At 41.3% G+C, this 17,850-nt stretch overlaps 1 protein-coding gene across 5 annotated transcripts in view; it reads right to left on the bottom strand.

Annotated features, from left to right (window-relative positions):
- arhgap32b (Rho GTPase activating protein 32b) overlaps positions 1-17,850 on the bottom strand; it is a 572,293-nt gene that overhangs the window by 432,063 nt on the left and 122,380 nt on the right. For 4 of the 5 annotated variants that reach the window (XM_072593008.1, XM_072593005.1, XM_072593009.1 and 1 more), the window contains exon 2: positions 14,718-14,779. The exons of the other annotated variant lie outside the window; for it this stretch is intronic. The gene's annotated coding sequence lies outside the window, so the exon portion shown is untranslated. The remainder of the gene's footprint in view (positions 1-14,717; positions 14,780-17,850) is intronic. 5 annotated transcript variants of the gene reach the window in all.

Raw genomic sequence — 17,850 nt, 5'->3', positions numbered from 1 at the left:
CCACATTGTAGGGAATCTAATCTAAGCTAATCCACACCTATTGCTTAAAGAGCTGAGCTATCTTGAGAATGTAATTTTAAAGAAGGGCTGTGATTTACATATCAAAGAACAGAAACCAGCATATCCCATTATAAAAGATGAAAGTTTTAATCTAAGATTGCTTATTGTATCACATCTCCATGACACAGGACTCCTTTGGCTATAAATTCTGTGAGCATGATCTTAACCTCCACAACCACCTGATGAAGCAGCAGCGCTCCTTTATTATTATTAACATTTATTATGTATTACCATTGAAAGGTAGATGCAATACAATAACTTTTATGGCTATACTTTGACAGCCAAATATCTGATAAAGTCTGTGAGTTAGTCATGGCTCAGTTGTAGCAGTACTGACTTGATTAAGTCATTAAGCTCTACTCGAGACTTGAGCATATAATCTACTTTAGTATTTCATGGAAACAGAAACTTAGAAAATAGGAGGAGTAGGCCACTTGGTCTCTGAGTTATGATCATGTTTGCAAGTTTTGAGAAGATTTGTACCTCAGGTTGAGGTTCTGGATGCAAGTTTGCTTACTGAGCTGGAAGGTTTGTTTTCAGACGTTCCATTACCATACTAGGTAACATCATCAGTGGGCCTCTGGTGAAGCTTCAACGGAGACTGACTGATGAGGTTACCTAGTATGGTGACGGAATGTCTGAAAACGAATCTTCCAGCTCAGGTAGAAAACTTACATTCATGACCATGTTTGTTCATTCAATTCAGTATCCTGTTCCTGCTTTCTCCGCAAACCTTTTGATCCCAAGAACAATAGCTAACTCCTTAAAAACACCCAATATTTTGGCCTTAAGTGCTTTCTGCGGCAGAGAATCCCACGAGCTCACCACAAGTGGGGTATAGAAATTTCTCATCTCAGTTGTAAATGACCTACCCAATAACTGTATACTGTTCTGGGCTCCCCAGTCATCAGGAACACCCTTACTGCGTCTACCATGTTTCGTCCTGATACAATTTTAAAGGTTCTAGAAAATATGCCCTCATTCTTCTAAACTCCAGTGAATACAATCCTAATTGATCCAGTTTCTCTTCATATGTCAGTCCTGTTATCTCAGGAATCAGGTTGGTAAAGCTTGTTGCTCTCCAAAGCCCTAGAAAATCCCTCCTCAGATAAGGAGGCCAAAATGCACATTATACTCCAATTGTGGTCTCACCAAAGCCTTAAGAATTGCAGCAAGACATTTCTGCTCCTGTACTTTAATCCTCACACTGTGAAGACCAACATACCATTTGACATCTTCACTGCCTGCTACACCTGCATGATTACTTTCAGCACTTGCTTTCTGACACTACTGAGCAACTATTGTACTATTGGAAATGCTAGGTTTTGGATGAAACCTTAAATCTCTCGAATTGTGATAAAGAAGAACACAATCTATCTTGGTGACTTGACCAACACGTCTTGTGCAATCAAAATCACTGAAAAATAAACTGTCATTATTTATCTCATTGTTGTTTGGGGAATCTTACAACGAATGAATTGGCTACTGCACCAGGAGTTAAAAGTTCATTAACTGTGAAACAGTTGAATTATTGGCAATCCAGTTTGGAATGTCGATCAATATGCATTCAGACAAAGCTAATTCTGGCATAAACAACGTCAAGCATTAGTTTCCCAGTCGATATTTCTGCGTATCAAGTTCATGGAGGAACTCCAAAACTTTCCAAGAATTTCACAGGCATTTGTTTTCTCAAAATTACCCATCGATTCAAAAGTTATCTACTTCAAATGAAGTACCATACACAGGCTTTGACAAATGTAGGAACAGAAACATAAAATCTTTAGCACAGGTGGTGGGTTTTTGGCCCTGCCACAAGCTGAATTTACAAAAGCATCGAGGGCGCTCTGAGACTGAATTTACACGTTTTGATTTTCTGCTTTCCACTCCAAAGTCTTCAAATCCTCTGGAATAGAAATAAAGAAAATGATTGGCACAAAAAGAATGGTGTTTTACTCAAGAGAACCAGCTTCATGTGATCTCTTGCCAAAGAATGAAACCTGTGCACAAATGTTCCAGTAAAATTAATTTGGCAACTACCCATCAGGAATTGAGCTCATATGACCACGTTTCAGGCAGCAATTAAACATGGACAGTCCCTTTACAAAGAGGTAATTTTGCACTGTTTGGCTTAAGCCTGGCTGTGAATTACAAATTTTCCACCTGATTACCAAAAAAAGCTGATGGAACTGCTCAGTCAGAGAATAGGCTGCATCTAGGTAACTTCAGGAAGTTCAAACAGGCACCAGAAACTGAACCCAATCCAGAAATGCTCCACACTAGCTTTTTGTCTCTTTACTCATTGGTTATAATCATGGGATTATTTGCAAAACAGAAGGCTTTTCAGCTCATCACACCCATTTAGGCTTGACACAACGGCAACTCTGCTGACCCCAATTCCCTGCGTTGTACTTCCTAGCTCTGCACTTTATTTTCAGATGCTTATTCAAATTCCTGTTGGAAGCCCCGATTGGGTGTACTCACTTCATGAATACTTCTATCAAATCTCAATTTTTTTTCTCTAAGGAGATCAACATCCACAGATAAAATCTATCCACATAACCAAAGTACCTCATTCATGGTAATATGCTTGTGTCTGCAAATCTTTTTTCTGCACTCTCTAAAAACTTTACATCTTTCCTAAAGCAGTTGTCTGGAACTGTACGCAACTACTCCAGTCTAGGCGGAAAACAACGAAGTAATAGACCTTACTTTTCAACTCTCAATTTGTCTGCCACCAAAAGCCAGATTGATGTGCTCAGCCATGTCCAAATTCTACACACTCTTCTCTGAGAGAGAAGTAGCAGGTTCAAACCTTGTGCAACTCACAAAATAATCAAAGCTGGTAGTTTATGCAAAGAAGCAGTGCTGTACGATTGAATATCCTCTCACATGAACATAAAAGTTTCCTCTGGCAATATTCAAAGAGATGGGGAGTTTGCCCATTTTCCTGGCCAGTACTCATGCCTCAACAAAAGGAAGCTGGTTATTTATCTTATTGCTGTTTGTGCCCCTTTACTGTTCATAATTTGGCTGCTGCATTTCTCACATCACAACAGTAACTATGCTTCAAGGACTCTTCACGGGCAATGAAGAGCTTTAGGACATCTGTCGAAGACTCTAGAAAATGCAAATTATTACAACTGTGCATTAACCTTAAAGCAGTTACAAGCATATAGGTTCCCCAAGCTGCACTGAATGAAAGGTGCAAAGCACAGTACAATCCCATGCAAATGTAGCTCAACAAATTCACTGGAAGGTTCATTTGCCCATTCCTGCAAATCAATTTATTGTGTTGGTGTAATACATTGGCACTGCCTGGATAACAGACACAGAGGCTGGCATTTGTGGAACTGTAATGGTAAAGCAGAGCATATTCTGCCCCAAACGGGGTCTCAATAACCAGAACACCACAAGTACCAAAAACATAAACAAAATAATCTCACATCAATATGTTTTCACTCAAGTTATGATCAGCCACTTGGCATGCTCAGTTTCTTAGCAAAGGAGATGCAAGGCAGCAATTGCACAGAGCTCTCCTCCATAAACACCCAAATATTTGGCTATAAATAGATCAATGCTAGGCCCAAACAGCAATTAAGATAGATGAGGAAGTTGGCACTCACTTCAATCTAATAATCAGTTCTTTAAGTTAGAAATCCAACGAACACCTAATTAATTCCAGTAACTACTACACAGTGAGGCACAAGTTTAATGCAGGAGCTAAGGAACTCCAGTCGCCTCCTGACCCAGTGTTGGTGTCTCTATACCAGAACGCCTGATTTAAGTCCCACCTGCTCCAAAAGGTGTATTACAACACATCTGAACAGGGTGACCTCAATCAGGTTAATGAAAAATATATACAGACCTCATTCAATCAGGAGTAAGGGCTCTTCTGCTGCAAAGATAATGGTCCTACCTCTGGACCAGAATTAGCTCAAGCCTGGGTTCAATCCAACTTGTTCAGACGGTGTCATAACATGTATGAACAGATTTATTAAAATATACCTAATAAAAAAATTAAAGTAGTTTATAAGTCAAGCCACTTAAAAAGGGAAACTGCCACAATGCAGAAATCAGATCCTTGCTGAGAACATCCAACTTTAATTGGGTGGAATAACTTGAAAACGACAAAACTCTCAACCTGCAGATTCTTACTCTGTCACAGGGTTGAGTATTTTATTAACTGACAAAAGATGTCAGTTAAGCTGGAAGAATATTGACAAACCTACAACTTCGATAAAATGAACATCATCTGTATTATCAATATCCGAAAGACAGTTAAGATCATTCTTGGTTATGACTAAAATGATTAGGTTGCAATACAAAGAAGATGCAGTACATCAGTTCACTAACATGCACAGCAGAGACAGGAGTCTCTTTCCTGCATTGTTACCAGCAAATCAAGCAGTATTCTGACATTGAGAAGATTAAAATTTGTTGCCAGTCTCCATTCCTGTTCCACCGATCCTACTTTCACTACCTTAAAAACAAAAGAATAGTTTTAAGATTTAACAGACTGGCGTGTTACTCCTAAGGTACGAGTGTGGGTGTGGAGGAGGCTGCAGCTTATTATTTGTAACGCGATGTGTGAGCAAATTCCAGGAATCAACAGATGATATTCTCACGATTTGAGAAATGACTATAGCATGTGGAGGCGAGGGGTGAACAGAAAAACAGAAGATGTGACAGTCTGTCAGTGAAGGGAGGACAAGCATAAAAGTTGATTTAAAAATGGGTAAATGTTCAATGAGGCACTAGAATAAACATGAATTCCAAATCTAACTAAAATTATAATCTGATCTGTGCACTGTGCAGAGTACAGTTCTCTGATAATATAATTTCAACAAAATGCGGAATGTGAGATTCAGGAAAAAAAGTGCAATCCACAACAGAGAAGTAGACCCTTCAGTCCAACTTGTCTATGCAGACTAGATATCCTGTATAAATCTAGCCCCATTTTTTTTAGATTAGATTAGATTACTTACAGTGTGGAAACAGGCCCTTCGGCCCAACAAGTCCACACCGCCCCGCCGAAGGGCAACCCACCCATATCCCTACGTCTACCCCTTACCTACACTACGGACAATTTAGGATGGCTAATTCACCTGACCTGCACATCTTTGGACTGTGGGAGGAAACCGGAGCACCCGGAGGAAACCCACGCAGACACGGGGAGAACGTGCAAACTCCACAGTCAGTCGCCTGAGGCGGGAATTGAACCCGGGTCTCTGGCGCTGTGAGGCAGCAGTGCTAACCACTGTGCCACCCATTTGCCAGTACATGGGCCATAACCCTTTAAACTCTTCCTAATCATATACCCATCCACATGCCTTTTAAATGATGCAATTGTACCAGCCTCCACCACTTCCTCTGGCAGCTCATTCTCTATACATGCCACCCTCTGCATGAAAAAGTTGCTCCTAAGGTCCCTTTTATAGCTTTCCCGTCTCACCCGAAACCTATGCCCTCTAGTTCTGGACTCCCAGGGAAAAGACCTTGTCTATTTATCCTATACATGTCCCTCATGATTTTACAAAATTCTACAAGGTCACCTTTCAGCCTCCAACATTCCAGGGAAAAACAGCCCCAGTCTATTCAGCCTCTCCCTATAGCTCATACCCTCCAACCCTGGCAACATCCTCGTAAATCTTTTCTGAACCATTTCAAGTTTCACAACATCCTTCCAATAGGAAGGAGACCAGAACAGCATACAATATTCCAAAAGTAGCCTAACCAATGTCCTGAATAGCCGCAACATGATCCCCCACCTCCACTACTCAATTCTCTGACCAATAAAGGAAAGCATACCAAACACTGACTTCACTATCCTATCTACTTGTGACTCTACTTCCAAGAAACTATGAACCTGCACTCCAAGGTCTCTTTGTTCAGCAACACTGCCCAGGACCTTACCATTAAGAGTGTAAGTTCTGCTCTGATTTGCTTTTCCAAAATACAGCACCTTGCATTTATCTAAATTAAACTCCATTTGTCACTCCTCAGCCCATGGCCATCTGATCAAGATCCCGTTGTACACCAACTCAGACTGATCTCTTTCCTCGCTATTTCCCTGCCCACAACATCCCATCCCCTTCCACTTCCACTTTAAATCCTCCTGAGCAGCTTTAGCAAATCTCCCCACCAGTACATTAGTCCCCTTCCAATTCAGGTGCAATCTCCTCTCTCAGAAGAGGCTCCGTAGATCCAAAAATGTGAACTCTTCTCCCATGCAGCAGCTCCTCAGCCATGCATTCATTTGGTCTATTCTCCCATTCCTACCCTAACTAGCTTGTGGACACTTGGGAGGAATCCAGATATTACTACCCTTGAGGACGTCCTTTTTAAGTTCCTGCCTAACTTCCTATATTTTCTCCTCAGATTCTCATCCCTTTCTCTTCTTACATCTTTAGTTCCTATGTGTGCAACAACCTCGTGCTGGCCCCTCTCCCCTTTGAGAATGTTCTGCACCCTCTCCAAGATATCTTTGATCCTGGCACCAGGGAGGCAACACACAATTCTGATTTCTCGCTGTTGGCCGCAAAACCATCTCTCTGTGCTGCTGACAACACAGTCCTTTATCGGAATCTATCGCTTTCAACCTGATGCAACCCTCCATTACATTCAAGCCAGTCTTGGTACCAGTTGTCAGTGCTACATTTCCCTGGGAGTCCATCACCCCCTATATTTTCCAAAACAGCACACTTGTTTCAGATGGGGATCACAAGAAGCTCCTGCATTACCTGCCACCCTCTCCTCCCTTTCCTGGAGGTAACCTGACGATATCTCAGTTTATCTCCCTTCCTGTAACTGCCATCCATCTCACACTCTAGCTCCTATAAATTGCTCAATGCCTCTAACTGTTGCTCCAGCCAATCCATGCAACCCAATAGGATTTGCAACCAAACACAATCCTGCAAGCACAATCATCAATAACATAGAAACACTCCCTAATCTCCCAAACCTGACAGGAAAAGAACATCACTCCACTAAAGGCCATCCTTGCACCGTAACAATTTACAGACCGAGAAAACAGCACAGTCTGTCTGTTCTAACCACACTGCTCCACGCTAACTTAGTAGCTATATTTTTATGTTTTTAAAGTTTAGTTAAGAGACAGATCTCAATAAAAATATAGAATCAAAGAAGAACCTACTCTACTCATTATTGTCAACTTTCAAAACAAACAGTAAGGTTAAACTTTGCTGATAATCTGCTGTGATTTTTCCCACCCAGGTTTCTCTCAGGTCAGCTGTGAATTTTGCTTTTGTTTATTTTTCTTTGAACTCTGATGCCCAGAGATAGTTGAAATCAAACACCAGAAGCCATCAGCTGTGCATATTCACTGTCGGGTCAGTTTGACTCACTTCCCATGTGAACACTACCTTTGTCTATCTTCCTCATTTTTAAAGTGCTGTTGTTTTTTCCCGGAAGTTCCAAAACAATGCAACAGTTTATAAAATACCAATTACTGCTCATAGAATGAGGAAATCAATTCCAACGCTGAAAATGCCTCAAAAAGACTCTTACAGTCACAATTTGATCCCATCCTCCATCTTGGATTACCCACAAACCTTTCTTTGTGTACTTTAAGGTCAATACCATCAGGGCATTAGCTTAATCACCCAAATCTTAACCAGGACTAAATTCGCATTCACTTTGACACATTCACCTTTTTCATTATGGTTGTCAACCCAGAGAATTTGGCAGATTAAATAAATAAAGGATAAGTTGTTGGAGGAATCCTGAGGGACAGAATTTACACGTATTGGGAAAGGTAAGGACTGAATAGGGATAGTCAACATGGCTTTGTGCATGGGAAATCACGTTTCATGAACTTGATTTTTGAAAAAGTTACAAAAAGTTTGATGAGGGCAGAGCAGTGGACGCGATCTATATGGACTTCAGTACGGCGTTCGACAAGGACCCCCCTGGGAGACTGGTTAGCAAAGTTAGATCTCACGGAATACAGGTAGAACTACCCATTTGGAGACAGAACCGACTTGAAGGTAGAAGGCAGGGGGTGGTGGTGGAGGGTTGCTTTTCAAACTGGAGGCCTGTGACCAGTGGAGTGCCATAAGGATCAGTACTGGGTCCACTACTTCCCATCATTTATATAAGTAATTTGGAAATGAACATAGGAGGTACAATTAGTAAGTTTGCAGATGACACCAAAATTGGAGGTGTAGTGGACACTGAAGGTGGTTACCTCAGATTACAACTTGATTTTGATCAGATGGGCCAGTCAGCTCAAAAGTGGCAGATGGAGTTTCATTTAGATAAATGCAAGGTGCTGCATTTTGGGAAAGCAGATCAGTGCAGGACTTCTACAAGTAACCTAAGTTCCTCAGGAGTGTTGTTGAACAAAGAGACCTTGGAGTTCAGGTTCATAGCTCCTTGAAAGCAGAGTCGCAGGATAGCAAATAAAGCATTTGGTATGCTTTCCTTTATTGGTCAGAGCATTGAATATATGAGTTGGGATGTCATGTTGCAGCTGTACAGGACATTGGTTAGGCCACTGTTAGAAATTTTTTTTATGAATCACCCCTTGATATCACCAAGATCTCTCTGCTTAGCCACATTACTAAGAATCTTACCATTAGTTCAGTACTCTGCATTCCTGTTACTCCTTCCAAAGTGAATCACCTTATACTTATCTGCATTAAACTCCATTTCCCACCTCTCAGCCCAGCTCTGCAGCTTATCTATGGTCCTCTATAATCTGCAACACTCCTCCACACTGTCAAAAGTCCATCAAATTTAGTGTCATCCACAACTTTACTAATCCATCCTTCTACGCCCTCATCCAGGTCATTCATAAAAATTGATGAACAGCAGAGGCCCAAAAAAAACCAATCATTGCAGTACACCACTAGTAACTGAACACCAGGATGAATATTTCCCATCAACTACCATCCTGTCTTCTGTCAGCTGGCCAATGTCTGATCCAAACTGCGAAATCACCCACAATCCCTATGCCTCCGTATTTTGTGCAACAGCCCACCGTGAGAAACCTTATCAAACGCTATACAGAAATCCACATCAATCACTTTACCCTCATCCACCTGTTTGGTCACCTTCTCAAAGAAGTCAATAAGGTTTGTGAGGCACGAACTACCCTTCACAAATCTATGTTGACTATCAATATTGACTCTGTCCAGGTCATTCAGTATTCTGTATGTTTCAATTAGACTTCAATTGCCCTCATCCTTCTAAACTCCATTGAGTATAGACCAAGAGTCCTCAAACATTCCTCATATGTTAAGCTTTTCATTCCTGGGACCATTCTCATGAACCCCTTCTGAACACGCTCCTCAGCCACCATATCCTTCCTGAGGTATGCAGCCCAAAACTCCGCAAAATACTCCAAATGTGGGCTGAGCCGAGCCTTATAGAGCCTCAGAGGTACATTCCTGCTTTTATATTTAAGTCCTCTTAAAATAAATACAATCATTGTATTTGCCTTCCTAAATACTGACTCAACCTGCAAATTCACCTTCAGAGATTCCTGGACTGAAACTCCCAAGTCTCTTTGCATTTCAGACTTATGAATTTTCTCCCTACTTAGCAAATAGTCCATGCCTCTATTTCCTGCCAAAGTGCATGACCTCACACTTTCCCATGCTGTATTTGATCTGCCACTTCTTTGACCATTTTCCTAAACCGTTTAAATCCTTCTGCAGCCTCCCCACCTCCTCAATATTACCTGCCCCTCCACCAATCTTTGTATCATTTGCAAACGGAGCTAGAATTTCCTCAGTTCCTTCATCTAGATCATTCATGTATAAAGTGAAAAGTTGTGATCCCAACACTGAGCCTTGCAGAACAAGCTGCCATTCTGAGAAGGACCCATTTATCCCCTCTGTTTCCTGCCAGACATACAAGCTTCTATCCATGCTAGCACCTTGCCTCTAACACCATGGGCCCTTATCTTTCTTAGTCACCTCCTGTGCAGCATCTTGTCAAAGGCCTTCTTGAAGTCCAGGTCGATAACATCCATTGGCTCTCCTTGGTCTAATGTGCTCATTACTTCCTCAAAGAATTCTAGAAGATTTGCCAGGCATGACCTCCCCTTGATGAAACCATGCTGACTTTGCCTGTTTTACCACTCACTTCCAAGGATTTAGAAATCTCATCATTCATAATGGATTCCAGGATCTTACACATGATCTAGGTTAGGCTGATCGGTCTATAATTCTTCATCTTTGGCTTACTTCCTTTTTAAACAGGGCTGTCATGTAAGCAATTTTCCAGTCCTCTGGGACCCTCTCCGATTGGGACGATTCCTGAAAATTACCACTAATGCCTCCATTTTCTCTTCTGCTACCTCCCTTAGAACTCTAGGGTGTAGTCCATCTGGTCCAGGATTATTTATGTACCTTCAGGCCATTCAGTTTTTCTAGCACATTCTCCTTGGTGATGACCACCATACTCAGCTCTGCCCTCTCACTCAAATTTTTGGGATATTACTCATGTCTTCCACCTTGAAGGCTGATGCGAAGTAATTATTCAGTTCCTCAGCCATATCCTTGTTCCCCACTACCATCTCTCCAGCCCCCATCATTTTCCAGCAGCCCGGTGTCCACTTATACATTCTTCCTTTATATTACTAGCTAGCTTATCCTCGTACTTAACCTTCTCCCTCCATCTTTCTTTTTTTTTGACCCACTGTTAATCTTTGTAAGCTTCCAAATCCTCTGGTTTCCCTCTGCCACATTTTATGCTTTCTCGTTTGCTTTTATGCTTTCCCTGACTTCCCTTCTCCTCAGTATAAATCTCTGTTGTATCTCTTGAATTACAATTGCCTTTGCTGTTCCACTGTCTTTCTTGCTAGGCTCCTCTCCTGGTCAATTCTGCCCAGCTTTTTCCTCATGCCTATGCAGTTGCCTTTGTTCAGCTGTAACACTATTACCTCTGATTCTATCTTCTCCCTCTCAACTGCAGAGCAAATTCAATCATATTATGATCACTGCCACCAAAGGGATCCTTCACCTTAAGCTCCCTTATCAAATCTTCCTCACAGCACAACACTAAATCCAGTGTTGCCTGTTTCCTAGTGGGCTCCACTACAAGCTGCTTCAAAAAGCCATCTAATAGACATTCCACAAATTCCTTTTCTTGCAATCCACTATCAACCTGATGCTCCCAATCTACCTGCATATTGAAATCACCCATGATCACTGTAACTTTGCCTTCCTTACATATCTTTTCTATCTCCTGGTGGATCTTGCACCCCAGCTCCTGACTACTGTTTGAAGGCCCGTGCATAAATCCAACTATGGTTTATTTACCTTTGCGGTTCCTCAATTCTACCTGCACGATTCTACATCATCCAGCACTACTTTATTCCTTAGCACTGATTCAATTGTATTTAATTTCCTATTTATTATTCTTCCTATCAGACAGTTTCCCAGTTAATCTTCATTTGCATCTCGCCAAAAATCATAATTTAATAAAATCTGAGAACCCAGTGGGAACCCTGCAGACAAGCTGAGAACATGCAAACTCCATACAGACAGTCACCCAAGGCTGGGATTGCATCAGGGTCCCTCGTGCTGTGAGACAGTAATGTTAACCAATGAGCCATCATGCCACTCGTTTCATAACGAGCTGCATTACTTCTACTATGCTATTCAATAAGATCACAGCTCATCTGACTGTAGCCTTCCCCTCATCTTCCTGCTGCCCAATAGATCAAAACTCTGTCCAATTCAGCTTTGAGTATATTCAATGACACAGCCTCCTCTGCACTCAGAAGGGAATCGCGAAGACACACCACTATCTTAAATGTGAGGTGTCTGACTTTTAAATTCAGTATCTTACCTATACCTTCTATGAACCATTCTACAAAGACTCACCAGTTTCCCTTCGTAGTCAACAACAGAAATTTAAGAATCTCACTCTGAACTACTTCTGCTCTCTATGGTCTCAATCACTATTCAAAGCCTATTTGTACTGAACACAAAGATCTACACTGCACAAACAGGTTTCATTGAATCTCAGAGTCCAGGCTTCACAATATGCTCGAGTAAATTGAAGAAAGCAATAAATAAAAAGAACTTAAGAATGAGGAGTAGGCAATTCATCCACTCGAGACAATTTATCATTCAATATGATCATGGTTGATCTCATCTCTACCTCAACTCCACTTTCCTGCCTATTCCTCGTAACCCTTCGACCTACTACTAATTAAAAACCTTATCTGACTTCTCAAATTTACTCAATGTCCCAACATCTATCGCACTCTGGGGTCATGAATTCGACAGATTCATAAACTTTTGAAAGAACTAAGCTCTTATCTCTGATTTAAATCTGTTACCCTTATTGTAAAACTATGACCCCCTCATTCTCAATGCCCCACAAAAGGAATCATCTACTCAAGATCTACTTTGTCAACTTCTTTATCTAATATACCTCAATTAGATCACCTCTCAATCTTCTAGCCTCATAATCCTGCATTTACCATGGCTAAAAATGTGTTGCTGGAAAAGCGCAGCAGGTCAGGCAGCATCCAAGGAGCAGGAGGATCGACGTTTCGGGCATGAGCCCTTCTTCAGGAATGAGCTCTTTACCATGGCTAACCCATGTAAACTGCATGCCCCTAGCCAAAACATCTCACCTGCACATCTGTGGACTATAGGAGCAAATCTGAGAACCCAGTGGGAACCCCTGCAGACAAGCTGAGAACGTGCAAACTCCATACAGACAGTCACCCAAGGCTGGGATTGCATCAGGTGCTGTGAGACAGTAATGTTAACCAATGAGCCACCATGCCACTCGTTTCATAGAAATCTTAACTTATATGAGATTGGCACTCTTCAGAAAATCTTGCCTATTGTGCCTTCTACTTTGTACTGAGCGATTGAGTGCTGCGTCAGTATCAGCTTTTGGTTACCCAACCATCTCCGTTCTTTGATTCTGTGTCAACTTCTTTCTCCAGTTAGGCACCTGCAAAGAACCTGAAAACATTCAAAGGTTCTACATAAATACACACTGTTTCTAAACGTGACACAGAACCACAACAATCAATTAAACACTCCAGCAACAATGCAAGACGTGAAGGTTTTAAATTCAGAATTCTGTGAAGGTTAACATGCTGGTTCAGAGGCAAGTTAAGAAGTCAAATGGAATGTCAGCATTCATCTTGGGGGGCCAGAAAACAAGAACAAGATGTACTGTTGAGATTGTATAAGGCTATAGTCAGATTGCCTTTGGACTAGTGTGAACTGTTTTGTGCCCCAAATCCAAGGAAGGAACTAAAGCTACTCCTTGGAGGAATTTCATAAGAATGATTTCAGTAATGAAGGGCTTGTCATGTAAGGAGACAGTGAAGATTCTGGGTCTGTATTCAATAGATGTTAAACGGATGAGGGGGGATCGCATTGAAACCAAAAGAATACTGAAAGGCTTGGATAGAGTGAATATGGAAATGATGTTTCCACTATTATGAGAAACTGGGATTCAGTGGCACAGCCTCAGAGTGAAGGGTCAATGAGTTAGAACTGAGGTGAGAAGGAATTTCTTCAGCTAACGGGTGGTGAATCTGTAGAATCAATAACACAGAAGGCTATGGAGGCCAAGTAATTGATTGTAACTTAAAACAGTTGTATAGGTCATTGATTAATGAGGGAATCAAGGGTTATTGTGAGAAGACAGGACAACAGGGTTGAGAAAAATGTCAATCATAATCGAATGGCAGAGCAGACTCGACAGACCAAATGGCCCAGTTCTGCTCCTATATGTTATGGTCTATTTCAACACAACATAGAACTTTCTAAACTTCAATTGCTGTTACTAGAATGCCCCGTTTGCTTTTTTTTTTAAAATCATCCTTGAGGGCATAATAATGAAAACATTAAAATCCAATGTATTGCAGTCACTGCCATTTGCCATTAGTTCTCAAGACAGGAAGAGATCGATCACAGTTTTGAATGGTTTAATCATTGCAACAGAATACTACATCAAAACTTAAAATAACAAAGGACACCAATGTTGTGACACCTATTTAACTGAATTATGGGGATGGTTATAATCTTCACCTGGATAAATATTTAATCTTAAAAGCACACCAATTATTTCAGTTACTTGCTTGTCACATGCAAGCTCAGATTTCAGGTGGTACTCAGCAGAAAGTAGGTGCCTTGCACATGTCCTTGTTGTGTTACCAAAATATCTAACATCTGAATATGTTCAGGCTCTTAGCAGCTGTAAACACAATGACAAATAATTAACAAAGGAAGCAGCTCGTCTGGTTAGCAGCACAGTTCCAAGGCAGATCAGATGTTGGTTACGGTGGAGCATTGAGCTTTCCTACTGTTCCTGTTCGAACTGGTTTCACAGCTCACCCAACAATCAGCTTTAAGACAAACTAGCCAGTCAAGTTCACACATAAATTGCAATCTCTGTCGATCCTTGTTATAACAAATAAAGGTCAGCATATCAGAGAGAAGTAAAAGGCTATGAAGCTACCAGAGCATTGAGAGGCAGAAGTCAATTATGCTGTACTGAAGGTACAATGCACAGTATTTCTTCCACTCAATCACTCCCAGTAGCCAGTCCGACTGGCAGCCTGCTTACATAGCAATGGCTTCAAAATTCCAAACACAAACATGTTATGCATTTGCCTTTATGCACATGTACATTCAACAAAGCTTACAGACCTGAAACCTGGATCCGGTTACAGTGTATCCAATGCCAGAAAGCTCCTCACTGTCACATTCTCCTGCAAACACAGAGCAGTTATATCAGCAGAGGCCAACCGGAAGCAGCTTTCAACTCTGTTCCCTGGTTACACATATATGCAAATTTAATCCCTAGGCAGCACTTACCTCACTGTTTAAAGAGTAATGCTGCACCAGGCAAGCCAGGCCTTCGTCACTGAAGGCATGAGACTCCACAGTATTAACAGACTCACAAGAAAATTCCAACACATTTGTTACTCAACCTTATTTGATTTCATCATAGATAACTGGTGTCACAGGCAAGCCATTTTTTATTTCTTGTCACTAATTAATCTTGATAAGTTGGCAATGGGCCTTATTCTTGACCACTCAGTCCATGTGGTAGAGAAAGCTATCATGAGGGAATTCCAGTATTTTGCTCCTAAAATATTCAAAGAACAGTGATATAATTTCATGTTACAAAAGTACGAGCATGGAGGGGAACTTGCAGGCAATGTTCCTCCCTTGCAACTGCTGCATCTGTCTTCCAATTGGTTGAGGTTGCAGGCTTGGAAAATGCTGTCAAAGCAGCCTTGGTGACTTGCAGCAGCATGATGGTTCAATGGTTAGCACTGCTGCCTGACAGTGTCAGGGATCTGGGTTCAATTCTCAGCCTTGGGTGGAGCTTCCACATACTTCCAGTGTCTGCACGAGTTTCCGCTAGGTGCTCTGGTATTCTCCCATAGTTCAAAGATGTGCAGGTTAGATAGATTGGCCTTGCTAAATTGCATTGTATCAAGAGATGTGCAGGCAAGGTAGATTAACAGGGGTTATGCAGATAGGGTAGAAAGGTGGGTCGGGGTGGGTTGGTGTAGACTCGATGGGCCAAATGACCTCTATCTGCGCTGTAAGTATCCTGACAGTTATTGTTGCTACTCTGTGTCAGTGGTGAAGAGAATGAAAACTGAAGCTGGTGGATGGGATGGGATGGGCTTCTTTGGCTTTGATAGTGCAATGCATCTTGGAAGATGTTAGAGATGCAGTCATCCAGGCAAGTGGAAACTATTCCCCCAGGCAAGTGGAAACTATTCCACCAAACTCCTGACTTGGGCCTTGTAGATGGTGGACAGGCAGTCGAGGGATAGAAGGTGAATTCCTCACTTCAGAACTTCCAGCCTTCTTGTAAAGCACAGCATTTGCATGCCCGCCCAGTTCAATTTCTGCTCAATAGCAACCTCCAGGACTTTTGTGACAGTGACAGTGTTACAATTGAAACCAAGGATTGATGGTTAAATTCTCTCATGGTGCTGATGGCTATTGCTTGCCCCTTGTGTGGCACAAATGGCTAATTAGTAACCTTGTTTTAAAAGAATCGTTAGGGGCCAGTGACCACAAGATAGATTGCTACATTATGATTGGAAGTAAGGTAGTTCAATCTGAATCAAGATTGTTAATTTGAAGGGAAATTATGAAGACATGAGGTAGATTAGGAGAATATACCAAAAAGATATGACTACATCTAGGCAACGAATGATCTTTAAATAGCTATTAGAAGGCCTACAGAAACTATACATTACTTCAAGCTGTGAACATCCAAAAGTTCAGTCAACCGTGGCTGAAGGAAGTCTACGAAAGTTTATATTAAAAAGCTTCTGAAGTAACCAGAAATAGAAGTATGTCTCAGGACTGGGAGGTTTACCAAATACAATGAAGGAGGCTCAAGAAACTGCAAAGGGAAGAGAAGAGTAGAATATGAATGAAATCTAGCAAAGAACCTGAAAATAGAATGTTACAGTTTCCATACGTATATAAAAACAGAAACATTTAGTGCAGATAAACATGGACCCCTTTATAGGCAGAGTCAGGAGAATTTACAGCAGAGAACAGAGAATTAGCACAGAGGCTAAGGGATTATTTTTGTCTCTTTTCACTGAGGAAGATACAAGAATCTCCCAAAATTACAAAACCAAGTGACTGGGGAGAATGATAAGTCGAGGGAAAGAAGATCGTTAGAAAGAAGGTTGTACTGAAGAAATTAAAAGGGGCTGAAAATTGAAGTGAGCATGAACTGATATTCTACATTACAGAGATTTGCAGAAAGTGTCTATAGTGAACAATGTGCTGGTAATCATTTTTTCAAAAGTCTAGATTCTAGACTGCTTCATGCAGATCAGAAGCTAGCAAATTTTACTATTTAAAAAGACAGAGAGAGAGAGAAAATAGGGAATTACAGCCTTACATTAGCCTTCCCATTGTAGGGAAGTCATGCATCAGTGGGCGGCACGGTGGCACAGTGGTTAGCACTGCTGCCTCACAGCGCCAGAGACCCGGGTTCAATTCCTACCTCAGGCAACTGTGTATGGAGTTTGCACATTCTCCCAGTGTCTGCGTGGGTTTCCTCCCACAATCCAAAAATGTGCAGGTTAGGTGAATTGGCCATGCCAAATTGCCCTTAGTGTTAGGTGAAGGGATAAATGTAGGGGAACGGGTCTGGGTGGTTTGAGCTTCGGCAGGTCGGTGTAGACTTGTTGGGCTGAAGGGCCTGTTTCCACACTGTAAGTAATCTAATCTAATTGGGAAAGTGCTAGAATCTACTATGAAGGATGTGATAAATAGATATTTGGATAAGAATGATTTGAGTGGGCATGTTCAGAATGACTTTGCAAGTAGGAAATTATTTTTTAACAAACTTAGTTTTCATATTGCTACGAACTAAATTGCTAAATTGACAGTATATTTGGATTTTCAGAAGGCTTTTGATGAAGGATCCCACAGGAGGTTGTCTAGTAAAATCAAGCATTTGGGCTAGGAAATAATGAACTGGCATGGATTAAGGATTGCCTAACAATGCTAGGCTGAGAGTAGGGGCACTGCAAGAATCAGTACTTTTCCCCAGCTGTTCACAACACATAATCAATGATTACCAAATGTTAAGTCTTTAAATTTGCAAGTGATACCAAGCTAAGTGGGAATGTGTATGAGAGAAATGTTTAAAAAGTGTTTTAGGAGGATTTGCACAGGTTTAGAACACATCGGCAAGAACACATCAGATGGAATATAATGAAGAAAATTGGGCAATTACCCATTTGGTGGGAGGAACATATGTGCAGAGTATTTCTTAAACGGTATGAGG

The sequence above is a fragment of the Chiloscyllium punctatum genome, chromosome 23 (assembly GCF_047496795.1).
Source record: "Chiloscyllium punctatum isolate Juve2018m chromosome 23, sChiPun1.3, whole genome shotgun sequence".
NCBI classification, from domain to species: Eukaryota; Metazoa; Chordata; class Chondrichthyes; order Orectolobiformes; family Hemiscylliidae; genus Chiloscyllium; species Chiloscyllium punctatum.
The sequence above is the reverse complement of the archived record's forward strand: the minus strand, read 5'-3'. Positions and strand labels throughout refer to the sequence as shown.